General features: G+C 36.1%; 1 protein-coding gene across 28 annotated transcripts in view; it reads left to right on the top strand.

Annotated features, from left to right (window-relative positions):
• Positions 1-13,091, top strand: part of EPB41L2 (erythrocyte membrane protein band 4.1 like 2) — a 133,021-nt gene that overhangs the window by 32,712 nt on the left and 87,218 nt on the right. The window contains exon 1 of one of the 28 annotated variants that reach the window (XM_052784330.1): positions 10,524-10,760. The exons of the other annotated variants lie outside the window; for them this stretch is intronic. The gene's annotated coding sequence lies outside the window, so the exon portion shown is untranslated. Of the gene's footprint in view, positions 1-10,523; positions 10,761-13,091 lie in introns of those variants that run through there. 28 annotated transcript variants of the gene reach the window in all.

The following is a 13,091-nucleotide window of genomic DNA, read 5'->3' as shown; positions in this document are numbered from 1 at the left end:
ATGCTGCAACTCGGGTTACCAGCCCCAAAATGTAATGGTTGTGTCTGAGTTTTACAGTTCTTCCTTTATAACCATTGTTAGTTTCTGAAGTAGTTTGGGTGTATACAGGCATGTACTTGCTACTTTGAGACACTGGAGAAAGGCAGCTATGAGAACATATGTTTTCTAGAGAGATGTGATTTTAAAAAGGGAAATTTTGCATATGAAATTCATGTTTTTAACTTATTTTCAGCAGTACATTTTTTGAGATGTGGTTAGATCAACAAAAATGTATGTCAAGTATTGATGCTGTTCATTAGGTACCAATCCAAATACAAGTTCATGTGCTGATGTATGTGTTCAGAATAGCATTGTGAATTGTGATATAGCATAGTCTCAAGGTGTATGCAGTTTTGTTTGGGAACTAAATGCTACTTGTTAAGTATTGACATGAATACAGATGTTTGGGCACAAAACTTAAATTCAGAAGAGGGACAGCTCAAACTTCTGTTGGATACATCTGTACTAACAAACTAACCCATGTCAAACTTCTACCAAGCCTGGTAGAATCTATGATACATCTTCTTACCCTTCAAAATAGGGTGACAGACTGTTTGTGCAGTGCCAGAGCTGTAAAGGACCAATGGAATTATCTGAAAGGTGTGCAAGACACTGGGGACTAGGAGTGGGGAAGAGACCTTGCTACTTCTTATACAGTAAGTGACCATATGCTAAAACACTATTAGCACTTTTAGTGTTGAAAATTTTTAAAAGCATACTGAAAAGCAGGGAGAAGAAAACTCATTTTAAAGCTCTTATATAATAGTTTTTTAAGGATTTTGACCTGTTGAGTTTATCAGAACTAGTTTACCAATAAGAGATTGAGGTGAGATGATTTAATATAGAATTACATTAACAGGGGAAAAACAGTGAGGACCTATGGTCTGCCTAATTCCTGAAAAGGAACGTTGTCTTCGGAGTCCGGTTAGAAGCTGGGCCTGACACACTTAAATTAAAAAGCCGGACACTATTTCTTAGCAAGCATGATTTGTTTTTAAATCAGATTTGAGGATAGCAATGCATTCTTTACACACCAAGTCTCCAATCAAACTGAGTATCTTTGCAAAATTTTTATCTCGCTGATGTAGTTTTAGTGTTCTATGCTGTGTTTTGAAAACAAATTTCAACTTCATTCTAAATAGTATGATGTATTAATCACAAATAAAAAAAAATTATAGTTCAACATCATAAAGTGAAGTTAAGAATAAAAGTAAGTATATATTAAGGTAAATAGTAACTTGAATGTGTGGGTAATTGTTTGATTATCACAACAGCAATGCCAAATATAATATTAGTGTTGCATTCTCCTGAAACAGCTCCATTTTAACAACTACTGAACAAAAAGAAATGGATGTTTCTTGAGAAAAATAATGAAAACATCTATGTGCAGGTATATGCACACAGTTTGATAGAGCATTACTGCCAACCAGTTGAAATCAGGGGATGTATTCATTTAAGATAGTTTTATCTTCAAATTAGTACAACCTATGTGCATAGTCAATCCTGAGAAATAATGCTCTTCCATAGGCTGTGCTGACCTTAGAGATAACAAGTTTTTCACCCCCTTATTGATGAACTTGATCAATGAATACTGGCTACAGAGCAATTGATTTAAAAGCAGGATGTATAATATATTGAGATACTTAATCTAGTTGTTTAAGTTAAGAAATATGACAATAAATTCTGTCCATAAAGTAGTCACTTCTAGCTCTACTTAGAACATACCTCAAAAGTTGGCATCTAACCCTGAGGTTTTTTATTGCTTTGCCATACATAGAACTTCATGGTTCCTGGTTATCCTTTTCAGAAAAAAAATCCATTTATTCGTGAAAGATTAGACTGAATACTTTAGAAGGGCTTCACAAAAGTCTCAGATGACAACTTTGAATATTTTTAGAACGTGGCTTTACGGAGTCTTATGGTAATTTCATTAATGAACTTGGAGATTTTAATATTTTAAAACTAGCTGTCAGATCTGTTTGAGCACCTGTGACTAAAGCAACCTAAAAGAATTTTAAAAACACAGAAATACAAACAGAGCTATTTCTTTACAAAATGACTTGTTTTTTTCCAAACAGCATTTACAAATATTAGCTTTTTCCCATCAATTTAATTTTTAAACATTAAGGGCTTTTCTTGGATCACTCTCAACAAAGCGCTCAGAACTAGAAGAAGAAAAACTTGCTTCAACACAGCTTCTTAAAATTTGTTTGCATTTCTCTTATTCTTGCTATGTTTCCTGAAGGGATTAAACACTAAGTAGAAGAAATATTGCACAGCTTCCAAGAGACTTCAGTATTCTTTCTTCTTCCACAGGCCCATAATGCTAGGAATTAGTGAAAAGACAAATGGCATCTCTCCCTCTTACAGTTTTTCTTTTGATAATTGATTTTTGTTCCTGCTGGGTTTATTTTCATTTACTAAAGGATATACCAAGGATTACTTAGAGCCAATTCTTGAGATAGCATCATGGTCAAAATTGAGAAGAAAAAGAATGTGATATTTCTACCATCTCTGCATGAGGTCTGCAAACAATAAAACCTGCTCTGAGTAATGCAGAATAAATTTTTCCTGAAACTTTTACATTCATTGTTTGAACTGGAAAATTTACTCCTTAAATAAATGCAGTCCTCAATTAGAGTGAAGATGAGGGAGATTCTTTGTCTGCTGGGCATGAGCAGATTGCAGCTCTACGTGGATCTTAATTTGTAGACAGATTAACACAGCGTGTGCAGCGCAGCACAGCATGCTGCTTAAACCCTGGCTCAGATTGAGCAGTCATAAAATGGATTGGTGACTTAGGCTATTCATCCCATCCATGACAGTTTAAAGGAGGTCACTGATAACGTCAACAGAGCATACAAACCTTTTCTTCTAGATAGGCTTTGCCTTGGTTTTTTTGTCAGGCAGATTCTTTCAGAAGTATTAGGCCTTCCACTTTCATCTCCATTAATCAGGGGCTGTTCTGGAAGAGATTCCCTATGAAAGGAGCTCTAGTGTTGGTTTTTGATGCCTGTAATCCCTTCAGTTAGGGAATGCAGAGGTCTTCATAGACTATGGATCAAGAACATAATCAATCCATGTTTTTCAGAACAAGATACTTTGGGAGATTAGAGCAGAAAAATCTGGTGATTTATACCATTCTCAGATTTGATTATCTCTTTGTTTTAAGAGGATTTCAGCCATTTCCCCAATTATTGGGGATGTTGAGAACACTAACTGGAACATATGTTGTGATGCACAGAAAAGGAAGAACGGAATTCCTTTTGTTTCAGCATCCCAGGACATCTTTGATATATTGGCTATATTGGTTTCCAGTTGCTTCAGGCAGAAACAAATCCCCAGTACTAGGTTGTAGTATAGTTCTCACTAAAAAATTAGCTGCAGAAACGCATTCTTTATTTCTGAAGCTGTTTCATTCATATTATATATTTGCCTATGGCATAATTTCTGATTAGTTGAACAGCTTTTAAGTACTACGTTTGATTTTGTTGTTGTTGTTTGGTGGGGTTTTTTGGGGGTTTTGATCAGTTGGCAAATAAAGGCATTCACAATTTCATGAACAGCTTCATTTTGCTTGTTCTCTTGTGGATATGATTTGAAAGAAAAATCCAGCTTGCATACTTATCTTAGTTGCATACTGAATCGCTTATGTTCTTTTTGTTCAGGTGAGATGCTAAACTGACTGGATGTAAGCCAGGCTTTTGACACAGTTTGGCACCCGGCTTTCTAGCAGTGGTGATGGAATTAAGAGTGGAAGGCATAGGACTTAATTGATAATCAGGAAGATTCTAAAAAAAGCAAATAAGATTAAGTGAAGGTACAAGAGGGGAGGGAGAAGAAAAGAGGATGAAAGATGTTTATACATTAAACTAATATGAAGTGAGAAAGGTGTCTGTGTGTATCGCAAATGGTGAAGCTCACGCATCACATCTTAAAACATCCTTGTTGCTATGTCTTGGGAATTTTAGGGACTCTGTTTCCCATTACAGGATTATGGAACATTGTGCTCCAACACAATTCTTTTTTTGCCATTTCCATCTAAATGTATCTGTCATATGGCTATATATATATATATATTTAAAAGGCTTATCTGTGCATCTTAGCATGGGGTAACACAAACTGGTAATACATTTTCAGAATAAGAATTATGTAAATAACTTTTCAACTTTTTTGAAGTCTCTTTGGGTAGCTTAGCATACTTTACATTTTATGTGAAGTATGGTACAATGTTTTGGCTCATATAACCTTTGTGGGATGAAAAATTGTTTTGTCTTTTCAACAATTCGAAACTCTTATTTGGAAGTCACACCAAGCATGCTATATTACTTATCTGTATATCTTAAAAGGAATGCCTTCAGTTTCATTTCTGTTTCCTTTCTCCAGTAAGCTTACTTTAATCTTTACAATTTTTATCTCAAGTGTTGCAGTGTGTTTTGTAGATGTGTGCAGCCTAAAATCCATTCTCCTTTGTTAAAGAAGACAATGAAACTTTGTTTTAATTGGCGTAAGAAATGCATGAGAAATGCTGCAATTTTTCTTTGCGGAAAAAAGACCGCATATTCATTTTGCTTCAAGTATTGAATTGTTTCTGTGTAAATGTGGTCATAGTGATTAATGAAGTTGCAGGGAATCACTTGATGACAGCAGTACCTCAAAAGGAATCTGCCAACACAAAATTCTTCACCTGATACAGAGGAGAATTTGGTTCATTTGTGCATAACTGTGGTGAATTCCAATTCTGTTGAACTGGAATGTATAATTAGTGGTGTCTGCCTCCTCCAGACTCGAATTCGACCTCAGATTTTTAGTGATGTCATACAAACATGAATTAGATTGGATTGTTCCAACAGGAAAATGTTTTATCACTTGATGAGAACAAACTTTTAGCTTGTATAATAGTTATTTCAGTGGAAACTGAGCTGGGAATACTTCTGTTCCAGGTTATAATTTTAAAACAAAAAAGCTCATTTCAACTTTTTGTAGGTTTCATAACTCCCACAGAATCCAGTAACGACACTCTATATGTAGTACAATTTTTGTGCGGGTCTAGAGGATCTAATAATGTAAACAGATTAAAAAGACTTGTCTCCACTTTTTCTATATGAAGTTTGGAAGTATTGCTGTTGTCTAAGCAAAACTAAACTTCTCCTTTGGACTGTCACCCTTATATTTTTTGGAGAGAAGTGACATCCGTGTTTCAGCTGAAAATAAATGAAAGACTATGATGTCTGTATGTAAGAGAGGAGGCCTTGAGACCTATTTTTGCTTTGGTTCTACTACTGTCCTAGTGAGTGTGTCTTGCAAGTCACTTTCTCCTCATAGTGCCCAAGTTTCTCTATCTGTAAAATTATTTTTTGCCAAAATCAGTAATATTTTTATAGATTAGCCAATCTTATAACTACCACAAAACATGTCTTCAGATAGATATTTTAGACAGGTATTTGATCTTTGAGCTCTTCAACAAAGGGTAAATGGGATATAATTCATGATGTGTTTTAAAACCAGAAAGAAGCTTACTATGTAGGAACTGGTGAGCCAAAGATGTAGTTAAATTGTTGAAATATTGTGCCTCAAATCTTGTTATTGAATGGAATTGAAACACTTAAGGATGTGTAGATATGCCTGAAAAACAGAAGTGAACTAATCAGAATTGTGTCATTTTAGGGATTTGGGGATAAAGGAACCCAGTTTTTCCAGGAAGTACAACTTTTCACTTAATCCATTAGACAATCCAAAGGAAGCATTTGCAGTTTAAAAATAAATACATAATTACAAGTGCAAAGGAAGGAGCACTCTGTTTTAAATCTTAAAATAGAGGAACACGTCTTGAAACTTGTCATGAAATTAACGTACAAAAATGAAGAAGCTACTGGAAAAGTCTTAAAGTATTGCCTCGTGTGAGGCATTTGATTGCATAGGAAAGAGATTTTAGGCTCTTGAAAAGAAATTCTTCTGTGGAAACAGCACAGCATAAGGGCAGCAGATTTAAGGGTTTTACGTTTCCCAGTCCTATAGGTGTGCATTTGCCCTTTCTTACACAAATTCTTTTGTAGCTAAATGACTTTACTGGGCAGGATTTTATATGTGAGGGTGAAATGACAGTTGCTGGATCTCCTGTGACCTAGCACTTGAAGGACCAACATTTGGAGATCTTGTGGTCTGTCCGGTAGCCTCTACAATGTAACTTAGCCCATACCAGGATTCTGGTGTCTTCCCACCCTGCCCCCCTCTCTGGCCTCACTGCATTTTTTTGGCTATTACACAAATCATGACCTTTTTTCCTGTTTTGTCTTCAGTGTCTGTTTCCTGTTTTCTCCTTCCCTCCCCCACCCCATTTTTTACTCCTGACTTTCTCTCCAGTGGTATCTTTTACTGTTATCTTGTTTTTCCGAAGTTTTTTGTTCACAATAAAAGAAAGGGAGAATTGAGAGCTGCAATATCAGTCCTTCCCTTTTACCGTGTTTCTGTATCCACAGTTGTTACTGAATTTTTTGAACATTAATATGCATGTTCATACTGTTTCCCAAAATTCAAGTCTATCATATGGATGTATTTCTCCCATCTTAACACAGACACACAGATGTACACATTTTCTAAGTGCTAAAAGTTTTCAGTCTTGTATTTGCTGAAGCCCATATGTTTAGGCAGACTTCTTGGACTAGCACATCCCAGACTTCATCTGGACCAGAGCTCCAGTTCTTTGTCTCTGACATCTCACTTTGGAAACTATTGTTCAAGTGATCTTGATTTCTGAGAGAACATGATGTAATTTTAAACAAGAGTCTGAGTCTCTTATCCTTTTTGTTAGTATGTGCTTTGTATAGCTTCCACACAGGAATATGCTCTTGCAAAAAAAGAACAGTTGTTAATCAGTATACTATGGTCGAGAAAAATTTGAAATTAGTTTGGTCTGTTTATATGCTTATACCAATTTTCCCTTTCTCATTGCTTTATATTTCAAAGTACTTCACAGTTAAGAAAAATTTAGATAGGATAGGGGAAATCCATGCTCGAACATGGTCTTGGATATAAGATTAAATGCAAGAGAAGTGTACCCATAGAGAACAGCAGGGTAAATACGCTTTCAAGCATTTTTTCAGTAAGTACCTAAACTGATGAGCCCAAAGGGAGGCAAAGAAACCCCCAAACTGATGCAGATTGGGAGTTTCATTCAAACAAGTCTTTTTGACCTGGAGTTCATAATATTGTGCTATGTGTGTTTGTGTAATAAAACTGTTAGATGATAAATTGCTGTCAACTTGGATTTGTGTTTGCCTAGGACTGTGTCAAAGCTTTGAAACTTCTCTGGATATATAGAATGAGAACTGAAAATGTGACCTAAGAAGGCAGAATAAAGCCTCTACTTAATTTGGCCTGAAAGCTTACTGTAATAACACACCATTGCCATTTGTATGTGGTCATTAAAAAGCTTTTCTGCAATGGGTGAGGCTGCTTTTGGTAAACTGCAGTTTGTGATGTATATTTATACGAGAACGTCATTGCAGTAGTGGTTTGGCAAGTCACTGGTTTTTTTCCTTGTCTGCAGGACAGTTCTAAATAGTCCTCCCCACCTTGTTCTTGGTGTTGACAAATGAATTATTCTTTTAAATCTTTCTTATCTGTCGTCTTTCCCTAACTCTCCAAAGAAAACTTTGTTTAAATAGTTACTCCCTTGGGACTTTCATGCATATCCTGTTATCCGTTTTATATTACGATCTTTCATGCTGGGAATGTCCTTCCAAAAAGCACAAAACAGCTAAAGCACTTAGATGACTAATAAGCATGTTAAGTGCTGAAGTCCAGGCACAAAACCAGCATTATTGGCATAAAATTATCTTTCGCTTTTTTTTCCCCTGTTAGTATTATTAGCCTTGTTTCTGACCTCTAGGGCATCATTTCACTTCGTCTAGCCCAGAGATATTGCAGTGGTCGAAATGTTGCTGTTGGTGAAGCCATTGCCACGAAAAGCAGGAAACTGTAAAAGTTGCTGGTGTTTTCAGTCTTCTAATCAAATACCAGCATTCAGAAAAGCCTATGGGAGCGATGAAGATTTGGCTGCCAATTTTATTTGCTCAGCTAAGAGGCATCTTTCCTTCACTGCTTTTTGTTGCTTGTGATTGGCAATGTTATGCTCCCACAAGAGCAGTAGATGCGTACTTTCCTGAAGAGCAGTATTATCTGTAGTTTCAATAGTTCATTGTACATGCTAGTAAACATAAGTATGTAGGAAAATGTTTGCAGTGTTCTGCTTTACATATATCATTTTAGGCGCATTACAATTATTTGGGGCAGGAGGGGGGACACCACTAAGCAAATTGGTTCTGCTCTTTCAAGGGAATACTTCTGTTCCAGTAGCATATGAAAGACTCTGCTAGCTTGTGCTAGTTGCAAACTTAAAAATTAAAACGCCAACACAAGACATCTCGGGTGGCTAACCTCTGACATTTGGGGAATGTGGGATAGCTGGCAGGGAATGTGGGATAGCTGGCAGAGAATATGGAATAGCATTTATTCATTGCAGCAGCACTTGTGAATTATCATGTTTTTAACTATTCTATTATTCATTTGTTTGTTTTTTATAAAATATGCTATACAATTAGTAGCCTGGGTTTGTTTACTTGCATGTGTGTCAAGATCTTTGCAGGTCCTTCAAGAGCTGATTCACATACTGGTAGCAACATACCCAGCAAAGAGACAGCTGCAACTTACCTGCAGAAATCCAGAAATAATTCACCGTATAGTTTGAAATTTTGCAATTATTTGGAATTTGGATTAAGCTTGTTTAAGATTAATTGCTAGGGATGCCTTTTAACCAAGTATTTGAAATGGACTTCAGTATTGGTAGGAAGTGGTGGCAGTATCAGTTTTTGTATTTCAGCTTGCATCCTGGTTCAGGAAAATTGACATTAAAAAAATAGTAGCAGGAGAAGATTCTACACCTGTCACCTATATAAAATAATTTATAATTTTAATGTCACTTTTTCCAAGTTTTTGTTTCCCTCAGTAATGTGCCAACCAGTATTGTTAAACTGGCTTGCCAAAGCTGGAGTTCTCTCTCTAGTGCTTATATTTGACAGTAGCAAAAATGAAGTGCACTTTAAAGTTGAAATACTGAACTGGTGTGGCTGCCAAAAAAGGCACTTCTGTGGCTATGTTTACACCCTGAAGCTTTGTAAACAACGTTTGTCTATTGAACTCTATTCTTGTACATGACAGAGCAAACTGTCTTAATGCATTTGTCAGTTGGTTTCTGGCCATTGTTCCTAAGTTGGATTAGCTGAAATAAAAAGCTAACAGGCATTTTGAATGTGATCTCAGTAGTGTCTGCATCTGTATGACATTTAGCCTTGATGTACTGATGAAATAAAGTTACCTGCTGATGAAAATTATTTGCAAATGTGTGCTTCTTGTAGGGGTCTGTCACTAGTGTTCTACCAAAAGCACAGATTAGGTGCTTCTCATTTCTTTTTCCTGACCTTGAATCCTGGTATTGTGGTCATTTCCCTCTTTTGCATGCTGTTGTACATTTCCTAAATATGTGAGATGGTAATAATTCTCTATATGACTTCCACTGAAGAGGAAATGCATACTTGTCAAAACAATGATGTGCGTCTGGGATTTTAGTGTCCAGAAGCTTTATTACACTGGGGCCTCTCAGTTTGCAGTAAAAAAAAATTCTCAGGTGCTAGTACATTATTTTTCAACCAGAGTTGGAAAGTGCTTTGATTAACCATGTTATTCTAAGTGCCTTGGAAGCATACTTTATGCAAGAGTAAACTTAATGTTGCAAGTATAAAAAGAAACCGTTTTTAATCTTGCCAATACATTATAAATAGAAAGAATGAAAGTTGGAAATGAAAAATTTGTTGTGTATCTAGAAATCAATCACCTCCAAATCAGAACAAGCTAAATAATTTACAGAACCCAAATAGATCCCCCCCCCCTTTTAAGAAGAATTGGAAAAAATGAAATATTTGCCTGTGCTTCAGTGGAATTATGGCACTGTTATAGAAACAACCATTTGGTGAGGTGGGATGGGGTGAAGGGAAGGGAATGGAGATTGGAGGGACAACATTGCTCAGAACAAATGAATGCTCACTGCTGTTTCTAATCTCTAAAATTGTGGTTATTGTGAGGGCTTAATGTGAACAGTCAAAACCCACTGTAAACTTGCAATGTTGATTTTTAAAGACAGGGCAGAGATTTTTCTAAAGCTGTGGTGTTAGTTTGTTGGATAGATAACAGGAAAACAGAGCTGTCTCTTGACCCATGTTCATTTTCTGGCTGCTGGAATGAATTTGGAACTAAATCCCAGTTTTCCACTGAGCATGTCCTCTAGCAGTGTCAGGGCTTGGGTGGGGTCATTCTTGTTCAGTACAGCTTTTCAAAAAGACTGTTGGAATCTCATCAGCTTATAACATTTTTTCAGTGCTGGGGAACAGCACAAAACTAGCTTGATAAACAGATTATATATGTGCATATGTACTCTGGCAAAGAGAGATTTCTTGATTTGAATTAAGTTGCTTTTTGAGATTTATTTTTTTGCCTTGATATATCAGAGTATTTGTAGCTTAAAAGTAGAAAAGGAACAGTTTCCTGTGATCCCTGGGTATGGTATAGATAGCACTGAGAGCTGCAAGATGTATACTTTCTTAAATGTAATCTCAAAGAAATTTTGATGTGGGCATCGCCACTGGTCTACGTGTAGCACTTGAAAGGTATTTATGTTCTGATTTTGTTGAAAGTTTTGGGGTTGTTATTTTTATGATGAGCTTTATATGTTGTATGGGTGCTGTAACATAGATGATGCAGTTCTCTATGCATTTCATTTAGTTTGGGAAACAGCACGTTCTAATATTATTTTCTATGTTTTATTATAGATTTTTAGGCTGCTACCTAGTGTCAGGAGACAAATTTTAACAAAATAGTGTTTAAAGAATTATCCCTTGTTTTCATGTCTCTCAGTATTATCTTTCCTTTCTGGAGAGTTGTATCCCTTCAACTGAATTATTCTTTAAAACTAATCCTTTTAAGTTGTATATGGATTGCATTAACCAAGTTATTCACCAGGCAAAATAGAGACGGCCTGCAGCAGGTGTTTTATGAAAAGTTGGGAGCACTTGAGTGATAGGGAATAGATATGTGTTGTTGTGCTGCTTTAAGGGGAAAAAGATTTTGAGAAATAGTAATGTTCCTCGATTCTGTTTTGACTTTACAAAGAGTTGAGGTAGCTTCCCTAGAGTTGCTTTACAGAAATTTGTCAGCATAATAGTTTTATTGTGAAAATATTCTATCTAGACTGCAGATACTCACTTTGCAATTTTAGGCAGAAACAGCTTTCTCTGTCTCATTTAATTTGCTGTCTATATCCTTGATTTTTTTTTTTTTTTTTTTTTGGTCTTCACAGTGATCTTCGGAATTACTCTAGTACTTGTCTTATATGATTGTTTCAGCAGTATCTTTTAAGTTCACACCATTCTATGTAGGGACTTGTCAGTGTTTTTCTGGCGAGTCCTGTGTATTCATTGTATTGCAAGGAATGATGACACATCTTCAATAATTTTCTAGCACTACAAAAATTGGTTCTAGAGACTTGATGATATTTCAGTAATTATGTAAGTACAAAAATGTTTTCCTAGTAATGCAGGTAGGCTACTGTATTTAGAGGGCAAACATTGTACGCTTGCAAATATTCAGCTGTATGATGGCATGGATGTAAACAAGAAGGCTAACAAAATACCTGTTACTTTGAATAGTGACTTCACTATCTGGGTAAAAGGATGCTTATGAGTATAGTTGCCATTAACTCTGTCTGGGGCTGCTAGCCACCATGATGTGCCTGGAATTTTCTGGAAACCAGATTTGATAGAAATGGGATCCTTTGGGAAGATACCATTTTGTGCCAGTTCTGCTCTTGGAGATAAGCTTAGATGCTACGTGAATATGTGTGTATACATGTTCACGTATACATGTAACTAATTTTTATTGTCATGGAGTAGTAATTCACCATCTGGCTCTCAAGTTATATTTATTAAAATATGTTATGTTAATACTTCTATGAAAACATTCAATTACTTGTCATAATTTGGGAATTACACTTGAAATTGGAATATTGTTGCTCTTTTAAAATTTGAGCTTTGAAATGTGCTACTGACTTTTAGAACTATTATGGCACCATCTGCTGACCAATGTACAGACTGGCAATGACAGCTCACCTGGTTATCTCCTTGCAGATAAGCTCCCAGTTTAGGAGAAACTTAGAGCAGAATTCTAAGGAGAAAAGGTGATTTTTAGTTGGCTTATGTTTGGGATAAATATTTGTAGCAGGAGATATTATTACGCTGGCAAAAGCCTGAATCATAACACACCTTTAGTTGTCTAGTCACCTGGATTACTGCATAAGGCTCCTCCATGGACTGTAAAGCTTTAAAAGAAATAATTTTGGGGTTGTTTTTGGCTATATGTGGCATAGGATTGTTCTTGGTAGTCTGTAATCAATGCATTACCTTCTAAGCCTACAAAGAAGAGCCGTGACAGCATGAGATCAGTTCATGCCCCAGCTCCGGTGGTCTTGTCACAGCGTGGGAAACTGATGGACTCTGACAGGCTTCTGCCCTGTGGCTACTGCTGAGACTCACTAAAAAGCAGAGTCTGCAGCCTGTCTCTTCAGGCCCTGCAGTTAACCTTGATTTTTGTGCACAGTGATCAACAGGGAAGGAGCAAATGGAAACAGTCCTTCAGTGTGTAAATACTTAGGTTTGGGTTCAATTACTAGAGGTCATCTTAATTTGAAAATAGCTGATTAGATTTTGTACATGCAAAACGTTTTCCTCTGGGTTCTCTGTTGTAACTTTTTAAAACATGTTCAGTAGTTTGCTAAACTGTTGATCTTTGACTTTAGTCTCATATATTTTTTTCAGGAATGTGCTTAAAAATGAACTTAATCCAAATTATTAGATTCAGTAGTCAAAGTATGTCTGTTTGTATGTATATACAGTCCTGTGTATGTATAAATACTGAGACAGATGCAAGTTCCTATGGGAGAACTG

Source organism: Harpia harpyja, chromosome 4 (assembly GCF_026419915.1).
Source record: "Harpia harpyja isolate bHarHar1 chromosome 4, bHarHar1 primary haplotype, whole genome shotgun sequence".
In the NCBI taxonomy this organism is placed as follows: Eukaryota; Metazoa; Chordata; class Aves; order Accipitriformes; family Accipitridae; genus Harpia; species Harpia harpyja.
The sequence above is the reverse complement of the archived record's forward strand: the minus strand, read 5'-3'. Positions and strand labels throughout refer to the sequence as shown.